The sequence below is a fragment of the Heterodontus francisci genome, chromosome 34 (genome assembly GCF_036365525.1).
Source record: "Heterodontus francisci isolate sHetFra1 chromosome 34, sHetFra1.hap1, whole genome shotgun sequence".
Classification (NCBI taxonomy): Eukaryota; Metazoa; Chordata; class Chondrichthyes; order Heterodontiformes; family Heterodontidae; genus Heterodontus; species Heterodontus francisci.
In genome coordinates, this window is record NC_090404.1 from 47,191,156 (window position 1) to 47,209,012 (window position 17,857).

General features: G+C 46.9%; 1 non-coding gene across 1 annotated transcript; it reads left to right on the plus strand.

The window, feature by feature from the left end:
* Positions 1-3,105: 3,105 nt before the first annotated feature.
* trnad-guc (transfer RNA aspartic acid (anticodon GUC)) lies at positions 3,106-3,177 on the plus strand. Its single transcript has one exon. It is a non-coding gene; the product is annotated as a tRNA-Asp (tRNA).
* Positions 3,178-17,857: the final 14,680 nt, after the last annotated feature.

Genomic DNA, 17,857 nt, shown 5'->3' on the forward strand with positions numbered 1-17,857 from the left:
CATCCGCCTATCACAATCACCGCACAACATCCGCTCTTTACTCATCAGATTGGCCACTTTCCCTTCTTTGCATTCACAAAGCGGCTCATTCAAAATGCACTAAACACATTTTCCTTGGCACATTTCATTGCTTCATTAAACCGCGACGCTTTCTACAACCAACATGCTTTATAAGCCACGACGCAACACATTTCACTACATCTTTCACGCGGCAGCAACACCATTGCGTTCATAGTCTGACAGCAAAATAGCCCTCTAGCAGCCACACACCACCACCTGTTCAAGGCAGATAGACAATCTGAGGAGGAAGGTCACACACCTTGTACGCCATCAAACTTCAGCAAGGGCCACCTGGACGGAAAGAAGTGAAAGGTGGCAAAGGTTAATAACCTCGAATGGCTCAGTAACAAGCGCAACGAGACAAGGTGCTCAGAGGCACTGAAGAAAGTGTTGGGAATGCTACATGCCCAATACACATAGCCTGTGCGATCCCTTTGCAAGAGCGACTCAACGTATTCGAGTGATCAGCCCTCGGCCCTGATTTTTTTTTTAATTCCCTTGCAGCATCCTGCCATTCTCTCTTGAATGTTAACATTCAATCTGAAAGCACACGACTTTCAGTCAGCTCACACAACAACATGCTGCCTAAACTAATCCTTCTTTCCTTGTACGTCTGCTTCGAATGCGAATCACCTTATCTTCTTGTCCTCTGGTTAACCCTTCCCTCCTGCCACAAAAAAGCTTTCTCGCTCAAAACAGTCCTTGTTTGGAACACCAAGATCAAAAGTTCTGTGAGCACGAGAGAACAACGCCCATCTTGCACTTTTGCACACCGTGTACCTGAAGTCATCCACGGCGAGCCCATGGTGCCAATACTTCTCGATACCCACACGAAGGATTTCTTCCTAAAGTGTGGTGTCGGGAAAGGGGAAAAGAATAATGCAGCGTGGGCCAAAACATTGAACTCCAAGTATTTTGCATATCGTGCTTGCTTCTGTTGCAAAGCCAGGAAAAGAGAGAAAAACAAACAAGTAAAGAAAGAAAGAAACAAACAGGCAAACAAGCAAAAAAAAACCATATGCGTTTCCTGCTTGCCTGTAGTGGCCGATGATGTGCAATATCAAGCCCGCAATAGTGCGAATCCGCCGTCCAGATCTCTGCAGCTGTCACAGGACTGAACTGGATGAAAGTGTTGAATGTATGCCATCACAGAGAGGAGGCAAATCACTGTGCGATGTAACATCAATGATGTGGGATGAGGGATAAAATTGAATTGATTGAGTCAAGAGCTTTAGCGGTGGTACTGCGTCGGCTGCCTGGCTCCAAAGTAGAAGCCTAAATGGTGATGGAAACGTGCCCCCTGCAAGCTGACACAACACCTCTGAAGCCCAAAGGTGGCTGGCAATCTCTGGAAAACTGTCGGAAGTCTTTCTGTGTGCTTCCTCGTTAATATAGTGGTGAGTATCCCCGCCTGTCACGCGGGGGACCGCTGTTCAATTCCCCGACGGGGAGGCGTGAGCGTTGCTGAGGCCACCCGAGAGCTGTTAGGGGAAACTTTTTGAATTCCAAATCGCTTTGCACTGCCGCATGGAGACTCTCATGCACAACACGTACGCGGCCCGCCACCCGTTTTATCAAAACTATCAACAGCAAACATGTTCCACACATCCGCCTATCACAATCACCGCACAACATCCGCTCTTTACTCATCAGACTGGCCACTTTCTCTTCTTTGCATTCACAAAGCGGCTCATTCAAAATGCACTAAACACATTTTCCTTGGCACATTTCATTGCTTCATTAAACCGCGACGCTTTCCACAACCAACATGCTTTATAAGCCACGACGCAACACATTTCACTACATCTTTCACGCGGCAGCAACACCATTGCGTTGATAGTCTGACAGCAAAATAGCCCTCTAGCAGCCACACACCACCACCTGTTCAAGGCAGATAGACAATCTGAGGAGGAAGGTCACACACCTTGTACGCCAGCAAACTTCAGCAAGGGCCACCTGGACGGAAAGAAGTGAAAGGTGGCAAAGGTTAATAACCTCGAATGGCTCAGTAACAAGCACAACGAGACAAGGTGCTCAGAGGCACTGAAGAAAGTGTTGGGAATGCTACATGCCCAATACACATAGCCTGTGCGATCCCTTTGCAAGAGCTACTCAACATATTCGAGTGATCAGCCCTCGGAACTGATTTCTTTTTAATTCCCTTGCAGCATCCTGCCATTCTCTCTTGAATGTTAACATTCAATCTGAAAGCACACGACTTTCAGTCAGCTCACACAACAACATGCTGCCTAAACTAATCCTTCTTTCCTTGTACGTCTGCTTCGAATGCGAATCACCTTATCTTCTTGTCCTCTGGTTAACCCTTCCCTCCTGCCACAAAAAAGCTTTCTCGCTCAAAACAGTCCTTGTTTGGAACACCAAGATGAAAACTTCTGTGAGCACGAGAGAACAACGCCCATCTTGCACTTTTGCACACCGTGTACCTGAAGTCATCCACGGCGAGCCCATGGTGCCAATCCTTCTCGATACCCACACGAAGGATTTCTTTCTAAAGTGTGGTGTCGGGAAAGGGGAAAAGAATAATGCAGCGTGGGCCAAAACATTGAACTCCAAATATTTTGCATATCGTGCTTGCTTCTGTTGCAAAGCCAGGAAAAGAGAGAAAAACAAACAAGTAAAGAAAGAAAGAAACAAACAAACAAACAAGAAAAAAAAATATCATATGCGTTTCCTGTTTGCCTGTAGTGGCCGATGATGTGCAATATCAAGCCCGCAAAAGTGCGAATCCGCCGTCCAGATCTCTGCAGCTGTCACAGGACTGAACTGGATGAAAGTGTTGAATGTATGCCATCACAGAGAGGAGGAAAATTACTGTGCGATATAACATCAATGATGTGGGATGAGGGATAAAATTGAATTGATTGAGTCATGAGCTTTAGTGGTGGTACTGCGTCGGCTGCCTGGCTCCAAAGTAGAAGCCTAAATGGTGATGGAAACGTGCCCCCTCCAATCTGACACAACATCTCTGAAGCCCAAAGGTGGCTGGCAACCTCTGGCAAACTGTAAGAGGCCTTTCTGCGTGCTTCTTCGTTAGTATAGTGGTGAATATGCCCGCCTGTCACGCGGGAGACCGGGGTTCAGTTCCCCGATGGGGAGGCGTGAGCGTTGCTGAGGCCACCCGAGAGCTGTTAGGGGTAACTTTTTGAATTCCAAATCGCTTTGCACTGCCGCATGGAGACTCTCATCCACAACACGTACGCGGCCCGCCACCCGTTTTATCAAAACTATCAACAGCAAACATGTTCCACACATCCGCCTATCACAATCACCGCACAATATCCGCTCTTTACTCATCAGACTGGCCACTTTCTCTTCTTTGCATTCTCAAAGCGGCTCATTCAAAATGCACTGAACACATTTTCCTTGGCACATTTCATTGCTTCATTAAACCGTGATGCTTTCTACAACCAACATGCTTTATAAGCCACGACGCAACACATTTCACTACATCTTTCACGCGGCAGCAACACCATTGCGTTCATAGTTTGACAGCAAAATGACCCTCTAGCAGCCACACACCACCACCTGTTCAAGGCAGATAGACAATCTGAGGATGAAGGTCACACACCTTGTAAGCCATCAAACTTCAGCAAGGGCCACCTGGACGGAAAGAAGTGAAAGGTGGCAAAGGTTAATAACCTCGAATGGCTCAGTAACAAGCACAACGAGACATGGTGCTCAGAGGCACTGAAGAAAGTGTTGGGAATGCTACATGCCCAATACACATAGCCTGTGCGATCCCTTTGCAAGAGCTACTCAACATATTCGAGTGATCAGCCCTCGGCCCTGATTTTTTTTTTAATTCCCTTGCAGCATCCTGCCATTCTCTCTTGAATGTTAACATTCAATCTGAAAGCACACGACTTTCAGTCAGCTCACACAACAACATGATGCCTAAACTAATCCTTCTTTCCTTGTACGTCTGCTTCGAATGCGAATCACCTTATCTTCTTGTCCTCTGGTTAACCCTTCCCTCCTGCCACAAAAAAGCTTTCTCGCTCAAAACAGTCCTTGTTTGGAACACCAAGATCAAAACTTCTGTGAGCACGAGAGAACAACGCCCATCTTGCACTTTTGCACACCGTGTACCTGAAGTCATCCACGGCGAGCCCATGGTGCCAATCCTTCTCGATACCCACACGAAGGATTTCTTTCTAAAGTGTGGTGTCGGGAAAGGGGAAAAGAATAATGCAGCGTGGGCCAAAACATTGAACTCCAAGTATTTTGCATATCGTGCTTGCTTCTGTTGCAAAGCCAGGAAAAGAGAGAAAAACAAACAAGTAAAGATAGAAAGAAACAAACAAGCATACAAGCAAAAAAAAAACATATGCGTTTCCTGCTTGCCTGTAGTGGCCGATGATGTGCAATATCAAGCCCGCAAAAGTGCGAATCCGCCGTCCAGATCTCTGCAGCTGTCACAGGACTGAACTGGATGAAAGTGTTGAATGTATGCCATCACAGAGAGGAGGCAAATCACTGTGCGATGTAACATCAATGATGTGGGATGAGGGATAAAATTGAATTGATTGAGTCAAGAGCTTTAGCGGAGATCCTGCGTCGGCTGCCTGGCTCCAAAGTAGAAGCCTAAATGGTGATGGAAACGTGCCCCCTCCAAGCTGACACAACATCTCTGAAGCCCAAAGGTGGCTGGCAATCTCTGGCAAACTGGAGGAAACCTTTCTGTGTGCTTCTTCGTTTGTATAGTGGTGAGTATCCCCGCCTGTCACGCGGGAGACCGAGGTTCAGTTCCCCGACGGGGAGGCGTGAGCGTTGCTGAAGCCACCCGAGAGCTGTTAGGGGAAACTTTTTCAATTCCAAATCGCTTTGCACTGCCGCATGGAGACTCTCATCCACAACACGTACGCGGCCCTCCACCCGTTTTATCAAAACTATCAACAGCAAACATGTTCCACACATCCGCCTATCACAATCACCGCACAACATCCGCTCTTTACTCATCAGACTGGCCACTTTCTCTTCTTTGCATTCTCAAATCCGCTCATTCAAAATGCACTAACCACATTTTCCTTGGCACATTTCATTGCTTCATTAAACCGCGACGCTTTCTACAACCAACATGCTTTATAAGCCACGACGCAACACATTTCACTACATCTTTCACGCGGCAGCAACACCATTTCGTTCATAGTCTGACAGCAAAATGACCCTCTAGCAGTCACACACCACCACCTGTTCAAGGCAGATAGACAATCTGAGGAGGAAGGTCACACACCTTGTACGCCATCAAACTTCAGCAAGGGCCACCTGGACGGAAAGAAGTGAAAGGTGGCAAAGGTTAATAACCTCGAATGGCTCAGTAACAAGCGCAACGAGACAAGGTGCTCAGAGGCACTGAAGAAAGTGTTGGGAATGCTACATGCCCAATACACATAGCCTGTGCGATCCCTTTGCAAGAGCTACTCAACGTATTCGAGTGATCAGCCCTCGGTCCTGATTTTTTTTTAATTCCCTTGCAGCATCCTGCCATTCTCTCTTGAATGTTAACATTCAATCTGAAAGCACACGACTTTCAGTCAGCTCACACAACAACATACTGCCTAAACTAATCCTTCTTTCCTTGTACGTCTGCTTCGAATGCGAATCACCTTATCTTCTTGTCCTCTGGTTAACCCTTCCCTCCTGCCACAAAAAAGCTTTCTCGCTCAAAACAGTCCTTGTTTGGAACACCAAGATCAAAACTTCTGTGAGCACGAGAGAACAACGCCCATCTTGCACTTTTGCACACCGTGTACCTGAAGTCATCCTCGGCGAGCCCATGGTGCCAATCCTTCTCGATACCCACACGAAGGATTTCTTTCTAAAGTGTGGTGTCGGGAAAGGGGAAAAGAATAATGCAGCGTGGGCCAAAACATTGAACTCCAAGTATTTTGCATATCGTGCTTGCTTCTGTTGCAAAGCCAGGAAAAGAGAGAAAAACAAACAAGTAAAGAAAGAAAGAAAGAACCAAACAAACAAGCAAAAAAAAAATCATATGCGTTTCCTGTTTGCCTGTAGTGGCCGATGATGCGCAATATCAAGCCCGCAAAAGTGCGAATCCGCCGTCCAGATCTCTGCAGCTGTCACAGGACTGAACTGGATGAAAGTGTTGAATGTATGCCATCACAGAGAGGAGGAAAATTACTGTGCGATGTAACATCAATGATGTGGGATGAGGGATAAAATTGAATTGATTGAGTCAAGAGCTTTAGTGGTGGTACTGCGTCGGCTGCCTGGCTCCAAAGTAGAAGCCTAAATGGTGATGGAAACGTGCCCCCTCCAAGCTGACACAACATCTCTGAAGCCCAAAGGTGGCTGGCAATCTCTGGCAAACTGTAGGAAGATTTTCTGCGTGCTTCTTCGTTAGTATAGTGGTGAGTATCCCCGCCTGTCACGCTGGAGACCGGGGTTCAATTCCCCGACGGGGAGGCGTGAGCGTTGCTGAGGCCACCCGAGAGCTGTTAGGGGTAACTTTTTGAATTCCAAATCGCTTTGCACTGCCGCATGGAGACTCTCATCCACAACACGTACGCGGCCCGCCACCCGTTTTATCAAAACTATCAACAGCAAACATGTTCCACACATCCGCCTATCACAATCACCGCACAATATCCGCTCTTTACTCATCAGACTGGCCACTTTCTCTTCTTTGCATTCTCAAAGCGGCTCATTCAAAATGCACTGAACACATTTTCCTTGGCACATTTCATTGCTTCATTAAACCGTGATGCTTTCTACAACCAACATGCTTTATAAGCCACGACGCAACACATTTCACTACATCTTTCACGCGGCAGCAACACCATTGCGTTCATAGTTTGACAGCAAAATGACCCTCTAGCAGCCACACACCACCACCTGTTCAAGGCAGATAGACAATCTGAGGATGAAGGTCACACACCTTGTAAGCCATCAAACTTCAGCAAGGGCCACCTGGACGGAAAGAAGTGAAAGGTGGCAAAGGTTAATAACCTCGAATGGCTCAGTAACAAGCACAACGAGACATGGTGCTCAGAGGCACTGAAGAAAGTGTTGGGAATGCTACATGCCCAATACACATAGCCTGTGCGATCCCTTTGCAAGAGCTACTCAACATATTCGAGTGATCAGCCCTCGGCCCTGATTTTTTTTTTAATTCCCTTGCAGCATCCTGCCATTCTCTCTTGAATGTTAACATTCAATCTGAAAGCACACGACTTTCAGTCAGCTCACACAACAACATGATGCCGAAACTAATCCTTCTTTCCTTGTACGTCTGCTTCGAATGCGAATCACCTTATCTTCTTGTCCTCTGGTTAACCCTTCCCTCCTGCCACAAAAAAGCTTTCTCGCTCAAAACAGTCCTTGTTTGGAACACCAAGATCAAAACTTCTGTGAGCACGAGAGAACAACGCCCATCTTGCACTTTTGCACACCGTGTACCTGAAGTCATCCACGGCGAGCCCATGGTGCCAATCCTTCTCGATACCCACACGAAGGATTTCTTTCTAAAGTGTGGTGTCGGGAAAGGGGAAAAGAATAATGCAGCGTGGGCCAAAACATTGAACTCCAAGTATTTTGCATATCGTGCTTGCTTCTGTTGCAAAGCCAGGAAAAGAGAGAAAAACAAACAAGTAAAGATAGAAAGAAACAAACAAGCAAACAAGCAAAAAAAAAACATATGCGTTTCCTGCTTGCCTGTAGTGGCCGATGATGTGCAATATCAAGCCCGCAAAAGTGCGAATCCGCCGTCCAGATCTCTGCAGCTGTCACAGGACTGAACTGGATGAAAGTGTTGAATGTATGCCATCACAGAGAGGAGGCAAATCACTGTGCGATGTAACATCAATGATGTGGGATGAGGGATAAAATTGAATTGATTGAGTCAAGAGCTTTAGCGGAGATCCTGCGTCGGCTGCCTGGCTCCAAAGTAGAAGCCTAAATGGTGATGGAAACGTGCCCCCTCCAAGCTGACACAACATCTCTGAAGCCCAAAGGTGGCTGGCAATCTCTGGCAAACTGGAGGAAACCTTTCTGTGTGCTTCTTCGTTTGTATAGTGGTGAGTATCCCCGCCTGTCACGCGGGAGACCGAGGTTCAGTTCCCCGACGGGGAGGCGTGAGCGTTGCTGAAGCCACCCGAGAGCTGTTAGGGGAAACTTTTTCAATTCCAAATCGCTTTGCACTGCCGCATGGAGACTCTCATCCACAACACGTACGCGGCCCTCCACCCGTTTTATCAAAACTATCAACAGCAAACATGTTCCACACATCCGCCTATCACAATCACCGCACAACATCCGCTCTTTACTCATCAGACTGGCCACTTTCTCTTCTTTGCATTCTCAAATCCGCTCATTCAAAATGCACTAACCACATTTTCCTTGGCACATTTCATTGCTTCATTAAACCGCGACGCTTTCTACAACCAACATGCTTTATAAGCCACGACGCAACACATTTCACTACATCTTTCACGCGGCAGCAACACCATTTCGTTCATAGTCTGACAGCAAAATGACCCTCTAGCAGTCACACACCACCACCTGTTCAAGGCAGATAGACAATCTGAGGAGGAAGGTCACACACCTTGTACGCCATCAAACTTCAGCAAGGGCCACCTGGACGGAAAGAAGTGAAAGGTGGCAAAGGTTAATAACCTCGAATGGCTCAGTAACAAGCGCAACGAGACAAGGTGCTCAGAGGCACTGAAGAAAGTGTTGGGAATGCTACATGCCCAATACACATAGCCTGTGCGATCCCTTTGCAAGAGCTACTCAACGTATTCGAGTGATCAGCCCTCGGTCCTGATTTTTTTTTAATTCCCTTGCAGCATCCTGCCATTCTCTCTTGAATGTTAACATTCAATCTGAAAGCACACGACTTTCAGTCAGCTCACACAACAACATACTGCCTAAACTAATCCTTCTTTCCTTGTACGTCTGCTTCGAATGCGAATCACCTTATCTTCTTGTCCTCTGGTTAACCCTTCCCTCCTGCCACAAAAAAGCTTTCTCGCTCAAAACAGTCCTTGTTTGGAACACCAAGATCAAAACTTCTGTGAGCACGAGAGAACAACGCCCATCTTGCACTTTTGCACACCGTGTACCTGAAGTCATCCTCGGCGAGCCCATGGTGCCAATCCTTCTCGATACCCACACGAAGGATTTCTTTCTAAAGTGTGGTGTCGGGAAAGGGGAAAAGAATAATGCAGCGTGGGCCAAAACATTGAACTCCAAGTATTTTGCATATCGTGCTTGCTTCTGTTGCAAAGCCAGGAAAAGAGAGAAAAACAAACAAGTAAAGAAAGAAAGAAAGAACCAAACAAACAAGCAAAAAAAAAATCATATGCGTTTCCTGTTTGCCTGTAGTGGCCGATGATGCGCAATATCAAGCCCGCAAAAGTGCGAATCCGCCGTCCAGATCTCTGCAGCTGTCACAGGACTGAACTGGATGAAAGTGTTGAATGTATGCCATCACAGAGAGGAGGAAAATTACTGTGCGATGTAACATCAATGATGTGGGATGAGGGATAAAATTGAATTGATTGAGTCAAGAGCTTTAGTGGTGGTACTGCGTCGGCTGCCTGGCTCCAAAGTAGAAGCCTAAATGGTGATGGAAACGTGCCCCCTCCAAGCTGACACAACATCTCTGAAGCCCAAAGGTGGCTGGCAATCTCTGGCAAACTGTAGGAAGATTTTCTGCGTGCTTCTTCGTTAGTATAGTGGTGAGTATCCCCGCCTGTCACGCTGGAGACCGGGGTTCAATTCCCCGACGGGGAGGCGTGAGCGTTGCTGAGGCCACCCGAGAGCTGTTAGGGGTAACTTTTTGAATTCCAAATCGCTTTGCACTGCCGCATGGAGACTCTCATCCACAACACGTACGCGGCCCGCCACCCGTTTTATCAAAACTATCAACAGCAAACATGTTCCACACATCCGCCTATCACAATCACTGCACAACATCCGCTCTTTACTCATCAGACTGGCCACTTTCTCTTCTTTGCATTCTCAAAGCGGCTCATTCAAAATGCACTAAACACATTTTCCTTGGCACATTTCATTGCTTCATTAAACCGCGACGCTTTCTACAACCAACATGCTTTATAAGCCACGACGCAACACATTTCACTACATCTTTCACGCGGCAGCAACACCATTGCGTTCATAGTCTGACAGCAAAATGACCCTCTAGCAGTCACACACCACCACCTGTTCAAGGCAGATAGACAATCTGAGGAGGAAGGTCACACACCTTGTACGCCATCAAACTTCAGCAAGGGCCACCTGGACGGAAAGAAGTGAAAGGTGGCAAAGGTTAATAACCTCGAATGGCTCAGTAACAAGCGCAACGAGACAAGGTGCTCAGAGGCACTGAAGAAAGTGTTGGGAATGCTACATGCCCAATACACATAGCCTGTGTGATCCCTTTGCAAGAGCTACTCAACGTATTCGAGTGATCAGCCCTCGGCCCTGATTTTTTTTTAATTCCCTTGCAGCATCCTGCCATTCTCTCTTGAATGTTAACATTCAATCTGAAAGCTCACGACTTTCAGTCAGCTCACACAACAACATGCTGCCTAAACTAATCCTTCTTTCCTTGTACGTCTGCTTCGAATGCGATTCACCTTATCTTCTTGTCCTCTGGTTAACCCTTCCCTCCTGCCACAAAAAAGCTTTCTCGCTCAAAACAGTCCTTGTTTGGAACACCAAGATCAAAACTTCTGTGAGCACGAGAGAACAACGCCCATCTTGCACTTTTGCACACCGTGTACCTGAAGTCATCCACGGCGAGCCCATGGTGCCAATCCTTCTCGATACCCACACGAAGGATTTCTTTCTAAAGTGTGGTGTCGGGAAAGGGGAAAAGAATAATGCAGCGTGGGCCAAAACATTGAACTCCAAGTATTTTGCATATCGTGCTTGCTTCTGTTGCAAAGCCAGGAAAAGAGAGAAAAACAAACAAGTAAAGAAAGAAAGAAACAAACAAACAAACAAGCAAAAAAAAAATCATATGCGTTTCCTGTTTGCCTGTAGTGGCCGATGATGTGCAATATCAAGCCCGCAAAAGTGCGAATCCGCCGTCCAGATCTCTGCAGCTGTCACAGGACTGAACTGGATGAAAGTGTTGAATGTATGCCATCACAGAGAGGAGGAAAATTACTGTGCGATGTAACATCAATGATGTGGGATGAGGGATAAAATTGAATTGATTGAGTCAAGAGCTTTAGTGGTGGTACTGCGTCGGCTGCCTGGCTCCAAAGTAGAAGCCTAAATGGTGATGGAAACGTGCCCCCTCCAAGCTGACACAACATCTCTGAAGCCCAAAGGTGGCTGGCTATCTCTGGCAAACTGTAGGAAGATTTTCTGCGTGCTTCTTCGTTAGTATAGTGGTGAGTATCCCCGCCTATCACGCTGGAGACCGGGGTTCAATTCCCCGACGGGGAGGCGTGAGCGTTGCTGAGGCCACCCGAAGAGCTGTTAGGGGTAACTTTTTGAATTCCAAATCGCTTTGCACTGCCGCATGGAGACTCTCATCCACAACACGTACGCGGCCCGCCACCCGTTTTATCAAAACTATCAACAGCAAACATGTTCCACACATCCGCCTATCACAATCACTGCACAACATCCGCTCTTTACTCATCAGACTGGCCACTTTCTCTTCTTTGCATTCTCAAAGCGGCTCATTCAAAATGCACTAAACACATTTTCCTTGGCACATTTCATTGCTTCATTAAACCGCGACGCTTTCTACAACCAACATGCTTTATAAGCCACGACGCAACACATTTCACTACATCTTTCACGCGGCAGCAACACCATTGCGTTCATAGTCTGACAGCAAAATGACCCTCTAGCATTCACACACCACCACCTGTTCAAGGCAGATAGACAATCTGAGGAGGAAGGTCACACACCTTGTACGCCATCAAACTTCAGCAAGGGCCACCTGGACGGAAAGAAGTGAAAGGTGGCAAAGGTTAATAACCTCGAATGGCTCAGTAACAAGCGCAACGAGACAAGGTGCTCAGAGGCACTGAAGAAAGTGTTGGGAATGCTACATGCCCAATACACATAGCCTGTGCGATCCCTTTGCAAGAGCTACTCAACGTATTCGAGTGATCAGCCCTCGGCCCTGATTTTTTTTTTAATTCCCTTGCAGCATCCTGCCATTCTCTCTTGAATGTTAACATTCAATCTGAAAGCACACGACTTTCAGTCAGCTCACACAACAACATGCTGCCTAAACTAATCCTTCTTTCCTTGTACGTCTGCTTCGAATGCGAATCACCTTATCTTCTTGTCCTCTGGTTAACCCTTCCCTCCTGCCACAAAAAAGCTTTCTCGCTCAAAACAGTCCTTGTTTGGAACACCAAGATCAAAACTTCTGTGAGCACGAGAGAACAACGCCCATCTTGCACTTTTGCACACCGTGTACCTGAAGTCATCCACGGCGAGCCCATGGTGCCAATCCTTCTCGATACCCACACGAAGGATTTCTTTCTAAAGTGTGGTGTCGGGAAAGGGGAAAAGAATAATGCAGCGTGTGCCAAAACATTGAACTCCAAGTATTTTGCATATCGTGCTTGCTTCTGTTGCAAAGCCAGGAAAAGAGAGAAAAACAAACAAGTAAAGAAAGAAAGAAACAAACAAACAAACAAGCAAAAAAAAAATCATATGCGTTTCCTGTTTGCCTGTAGTGGCCGATGATGCGCAATATCAAGCCCGCAAAAGTGCGAATCCGCCGTCCAGATCTCTGCAGCTGTCACAGGACTGAACTGGATGAAAGTGTTGAATGTATGCCATCACAGAGAGGAGGAAAATTACTGTGCGATGTAACATCAATGATGTGGGATGAGGGATAAAATTGAATTGATTGAGTCAAGAGCTTTAGTGGTGGTACTGCGTCGGCTGCCTGGCTCCAAAGTAGAAGCCTAAATGGTGATGGAAACGTGCCCCCTCCAAGCTGACACAACATCTCTGAAGCCCAAAGGTGGCTGGCAATCTCTGGCAAACTGTAGGAAGATTTTCTGCGTGCTTCTTCGTTAGTATAGTGGTGAGTATCCCCGCCTGTCACGCGGGAGACCGTGGTTCAATTCCCCGACGGGGAGGCGTGAGCGTTGCTGAGGCCACCCGAGAGCTGTTAGGGGTAACTTTTTGAATTCCAAATCGCTTTGCACTGCCGCATGGAGACTCTCATCCACAACACGTACGCGGCCCGCCACCCGTTTTATCAAAACTATCAACAGCAAACATGTTCCACACATCCGCCTATCACAATCACTGCACAACATCCGCTCTTTACTCATCAGACTGGCCACTTTCTCTTCTTTGCATTCTCAAAGCGGCTCATTCAAAATGCACTAAACACATTTTCCTTGGCACATTTCATTGCTTCATTAAACCGCGACGCTTTCTACAACCAACATGCTTTATAAGCCACGACGCAACACATTTCACTACATCTTTCACGCGGCAGCAACACCATTGCGTTCATAGTCTGACAGCAAAATGACCCTCTTGCAGCCACACACCACCACCTGTTCAAGGCAGATAGACAATCTGAGGAGGAAGGTCACACACCTTGTACGCCATCAAACTTCAGCAAGGGCCACCTGGACGGAAAGAAGTGAAAGGTGGCAAAGGTTAATAACCTCGAATGGCTCAGTAACAAGCACAACGAGACAAGGTGCTCAGAGGCACTGAAGAAAGTGTTGGGAATGCTACATGCCCAATACACATAGCCTGTGCGATCCCTTTGCAAGAGCGACTCAACGTATTCGAGTGATCAGCCCTCGGCCCTGATTTTTTTTTTAGTTCCCTTGCAGCATCCTGCCATTCTCTCTTGAATGTTAACATTCAATCTGAAAGCACACGACTATCATTCAGCTCACACAACAACATGCTGCCTAAACTAATCCTTCTTTCCTTGTACGTCTGCTTCGAATGCGAATCACCTTATCTTCTTGTCCTCTGGTTAACCCTTCCCTCCTGCCACAAAAAAGCTTTCTGGCTCAAAACAGTCCTTGTTTGGAACACCAAGATCAAAACTTCTGTGAGCACGAGAGAACAACGCCCATCTTGCACTTTTGCACACCGTGTACCTGAAGTCATCCACGGCGAGCCCATGGTGCCAATCCTTCTCGATCCCCACACGAAGGATTTCTTTCTAAAGTGTGGTGTCGGGAAAGGGGAAAAGAATAATGCAGCGTGGGCCAAAACATTGAACTCCAAGTATTTTGCATATCGTGCTTGCTTCTGTTGCAAAGCCAGGAAAAGAGAGAAAAACAAACAAGTAAAGAAAGAAAGAAACAAACAAGCAAACAAGCAAAAAAAAACCATATGCGTTTCCTGCTTGCCTGTAGTGGCCGATGATGTGCAATATCAAGCCCGCAAAAGTGCGAATCCGCCGTCCAGATCTCTGCAGCTGTCACAGGACTGAACTGGATGAAAGTGTTGAATGTATGCCATCACAGAGAGGAGGCAAATCACTGTGCGATGTAACATCAATGATGTGGGATGAGGGATAAAATTGAATTGATTGAGTCAAGAGCTTTAGCGGTGGTACTGCGTCGGCTGCCTGGCTCCAAAGTAGAAGCCTAAATGGTGATGGAAACGTGCCCCCCTCCAAGCTGACACAACTTCTATGAAACCCAAAGGTGGCTGGCAATCTCTGGAAAACTGGAGAGAGCGGCTTCATGTGCTTCCTCGTTAGCAGAGCGGTGAGTATCCTCGCCTATCACGCGGGAGACTGGGGTTCAATTCCCCGACGGGGAGGCGTGAGCGTTGCTGAGGCCACCCGAGAGCGGGAAGAGAAAACGTTTTGAATTCCAAATCGCTTTGCACTGCCGCATGGAGACTCTCATCCACAACACGTACGCGGCCCGCCACCCGTTTTATCAAAACTATCAACAGCAAACATGTTCCACACATCCGCCTATCACAATCACCGCACAACATCCGCTCTTTACTCATCAGACTGGCCACTTTCTCTTCTTTGCATTCACAAAGCGGCTCATTCAAAATGCACTAAACACATTTTCCTTGGCACATTTCATTGCTTCATTAAACGGCGACGCTTTCTACAACCAACATGCTTTATAAGCCACGACGCAACACATTTCACTACATCTTTCACGCGGCAGCAACACCATTGCGTTCATAGTCTGACAGCAAAATGACCCTCCAGCAGCCACACACCACCACCTGTTCAAGGCAGATAGACAATCTGAGGAGGAAGGTCACACATCTTGTACGCCATCAAACTTCAGCAAGGGCCACCTGGACGGAAAGAAGTGAAAGGTGGCAAAGGTTAATAACCTCCAATGGCTCAGTAACAAGCGCAACGAGACAAGGTGCTCAGAGGCACTGAAGAAAGTGTTGGGAATGCTACATGCCCAATACACATAGCCTGCGCAATCCCTTTGCAAGAGCTACTCAACGTATTCGAGTGATCAGCCCTCGGCCCTGATTTTTTTTAAAATTCCCTTGCAGCATCCTGCCATTCTCTCTTGAATGTTAACATTCAATCTGAAAGCACATGACTTTCAGTCAGCTCACACAACAACATGATGCCTAAACTAATCCTTCTTTCCTTGTACGTCTGCTTCTAATGCGAATCACCTTATCTTCTTGTCCTCTGGTTAACCCTTCCTTCCTGCCACAAAAAAGCTTTCTCGCTCAAAACAGTCCTTGTTTGGAACACCAAGATCAAAACGTCTGTGAGCACGATAGAACAACGCCCATCTTGCACTTTTGCACACCGTGTACCTGAAGTCATCCACGGCGAGCCCATGGTGCCAATCCTTCTCGATACCCACACGAAGGATTTCTTTCTAAAGTGTGGTGTCGGGAAAGGGGAAAAGAATAATGCAGCGTGGGCCAAAACATTGAACTCCAAGTATTTTGCATATCGTGCTTGCTTCTGTTGCAAAGCCAGGAAAAGAGAGAAAAACAAACAAGTCAAGAAAGAAAGAAACAAACAAGCAAACAAGCAAAAAAAAAATCATATGCGTTTCCTGCTTGCCTGTAGTGGCCGATGATGTGCAATATCAAGCCCGCAAAAGTGCGAATCCGCCGTCCAGATCTCTGCAGCTGTCACAGGACTGAACTGGATGAAAGTGTTGAATGTATGCCATCACAGAGAGGAGGCAAATCACTGTTCGATGTAACATCAATGATGTGGGATGAGGGATAAAATTGAATTGATTGAGTCAAGAGCTTTAGCGGTGGTACTGCGTCGGCTGCCTGGCTCCAAAGTAGAAGCCGAAATGGTGATGGAAACGTGCCCCCTCCAAGCTGACACAACATCTATGAAGCCCAAAGGTAGCTGGCAATCTCTGGCAAACTGTAGAAAACGTCTCTGTGTGCTTCCTCGTTAGTATAGTGGTGAGTATCCCCGCCTGTCACGCGGGCGACCGGGATTCAATTCCCCGACGGGGAGGCGTGAGTATTGCTGAGGCCACCTGAGAGCGGGAAGGGAAAACTTTTTGAATTCCAAATCGCTTTGCACTGCCGCATGGGGACTCTCATCCACAACACGTACGCGGCCCGCCACCCGTTTTATCAAAACTATCAACAGCAAACATGTTCCACACATCCGCCTATCACAATCACCGCACAACATCCGCTCTTTACTCATCAGACTGGCCACTTTCTCTTCTTTGCATTCACAAAGCGGCTCATTCAAAATGCACTAAACACATTTTCCTTGGCACATGTCATTGCTTCATTAAACCGCGACTCTTTCTACAACCAACATGCTTTATAAGCCACGACGCAACACATTTCACTACATCTTTCACGCGGCATCAACACCATTGCGTTCATAGTCTGACAGCAAAATAACCCTCTAGCAGCCACACACCACCACCTGTTCAAGGCAGATAGACAATCTGAGGAAGAAAGTCACACACCTTGTACGCCATCAAACTTCAGCAAGGGCCACCTGGACGGAAAGAAGTGAAAGGTGGCAAAGGTTAATAACCTCGAATGGCTCAGTAACAAGCGCAACGAGACAAGGTGCTCAGAGGCACTGAAGAAAGTGTTGGGAATGCTACATGCCCAATACACATAGCCTGTGCGATCCCTTTGCAAGAGCTACTCAACGTATTCGAGTGATCAGCCCTCGGCCCTGATTTTTTTTTAAATTCCCTTGCAGCATCCTGCCATTCTCTCTTGAATGTTAACATTCAATCTGAAAGCACACGACTTTCAGTCAGCTCACACAACAACATGCTGCCTAAACTAATCCTTCTTTCCTTGTACGTCTGCTTCGAATGCGAATCACCTTATCTTCTTGTCCTCTGGTTAACCCTTCCCTCCTGCCACAAAAAAGCTTTCTCGCTCAAAACAGTCCTTGTTTGGAACACCAAGATCAAAACTTCTGTGAGCACGAGAGAACAACGCCCATCTTGCACTTTTGCACACCGTGTACCTGAAGTCATCCACGGCGAGCCCATGGTGCCAATCCTTCTCGATACCCACACGAAGGATTTCTTTCTAAGGTGTGGTGTCGGGAAAGGGGAAAAGAATAATGCAGCGTGGGCCAAAACATGGAACTCCAAATATTTTGCATATCGTGCTTGCTTCTGTTGCAAAGCCAGGAAAAGAGAGAAAAACAAACAAGTAAAGAAAGAAAGAAACAAACAAACAAACAAGCAAAAAAAATCATATGCGTTTCCTGCTTGCCTGTAGTGGCCGATGATGTGCAATATCAAGCCCGCAAAAGTACGAATCCGCCGTCCAGATCTCTGCAGCTGTCACAGGACTGAACTGGATGAAAGTGTTGAATGTATGC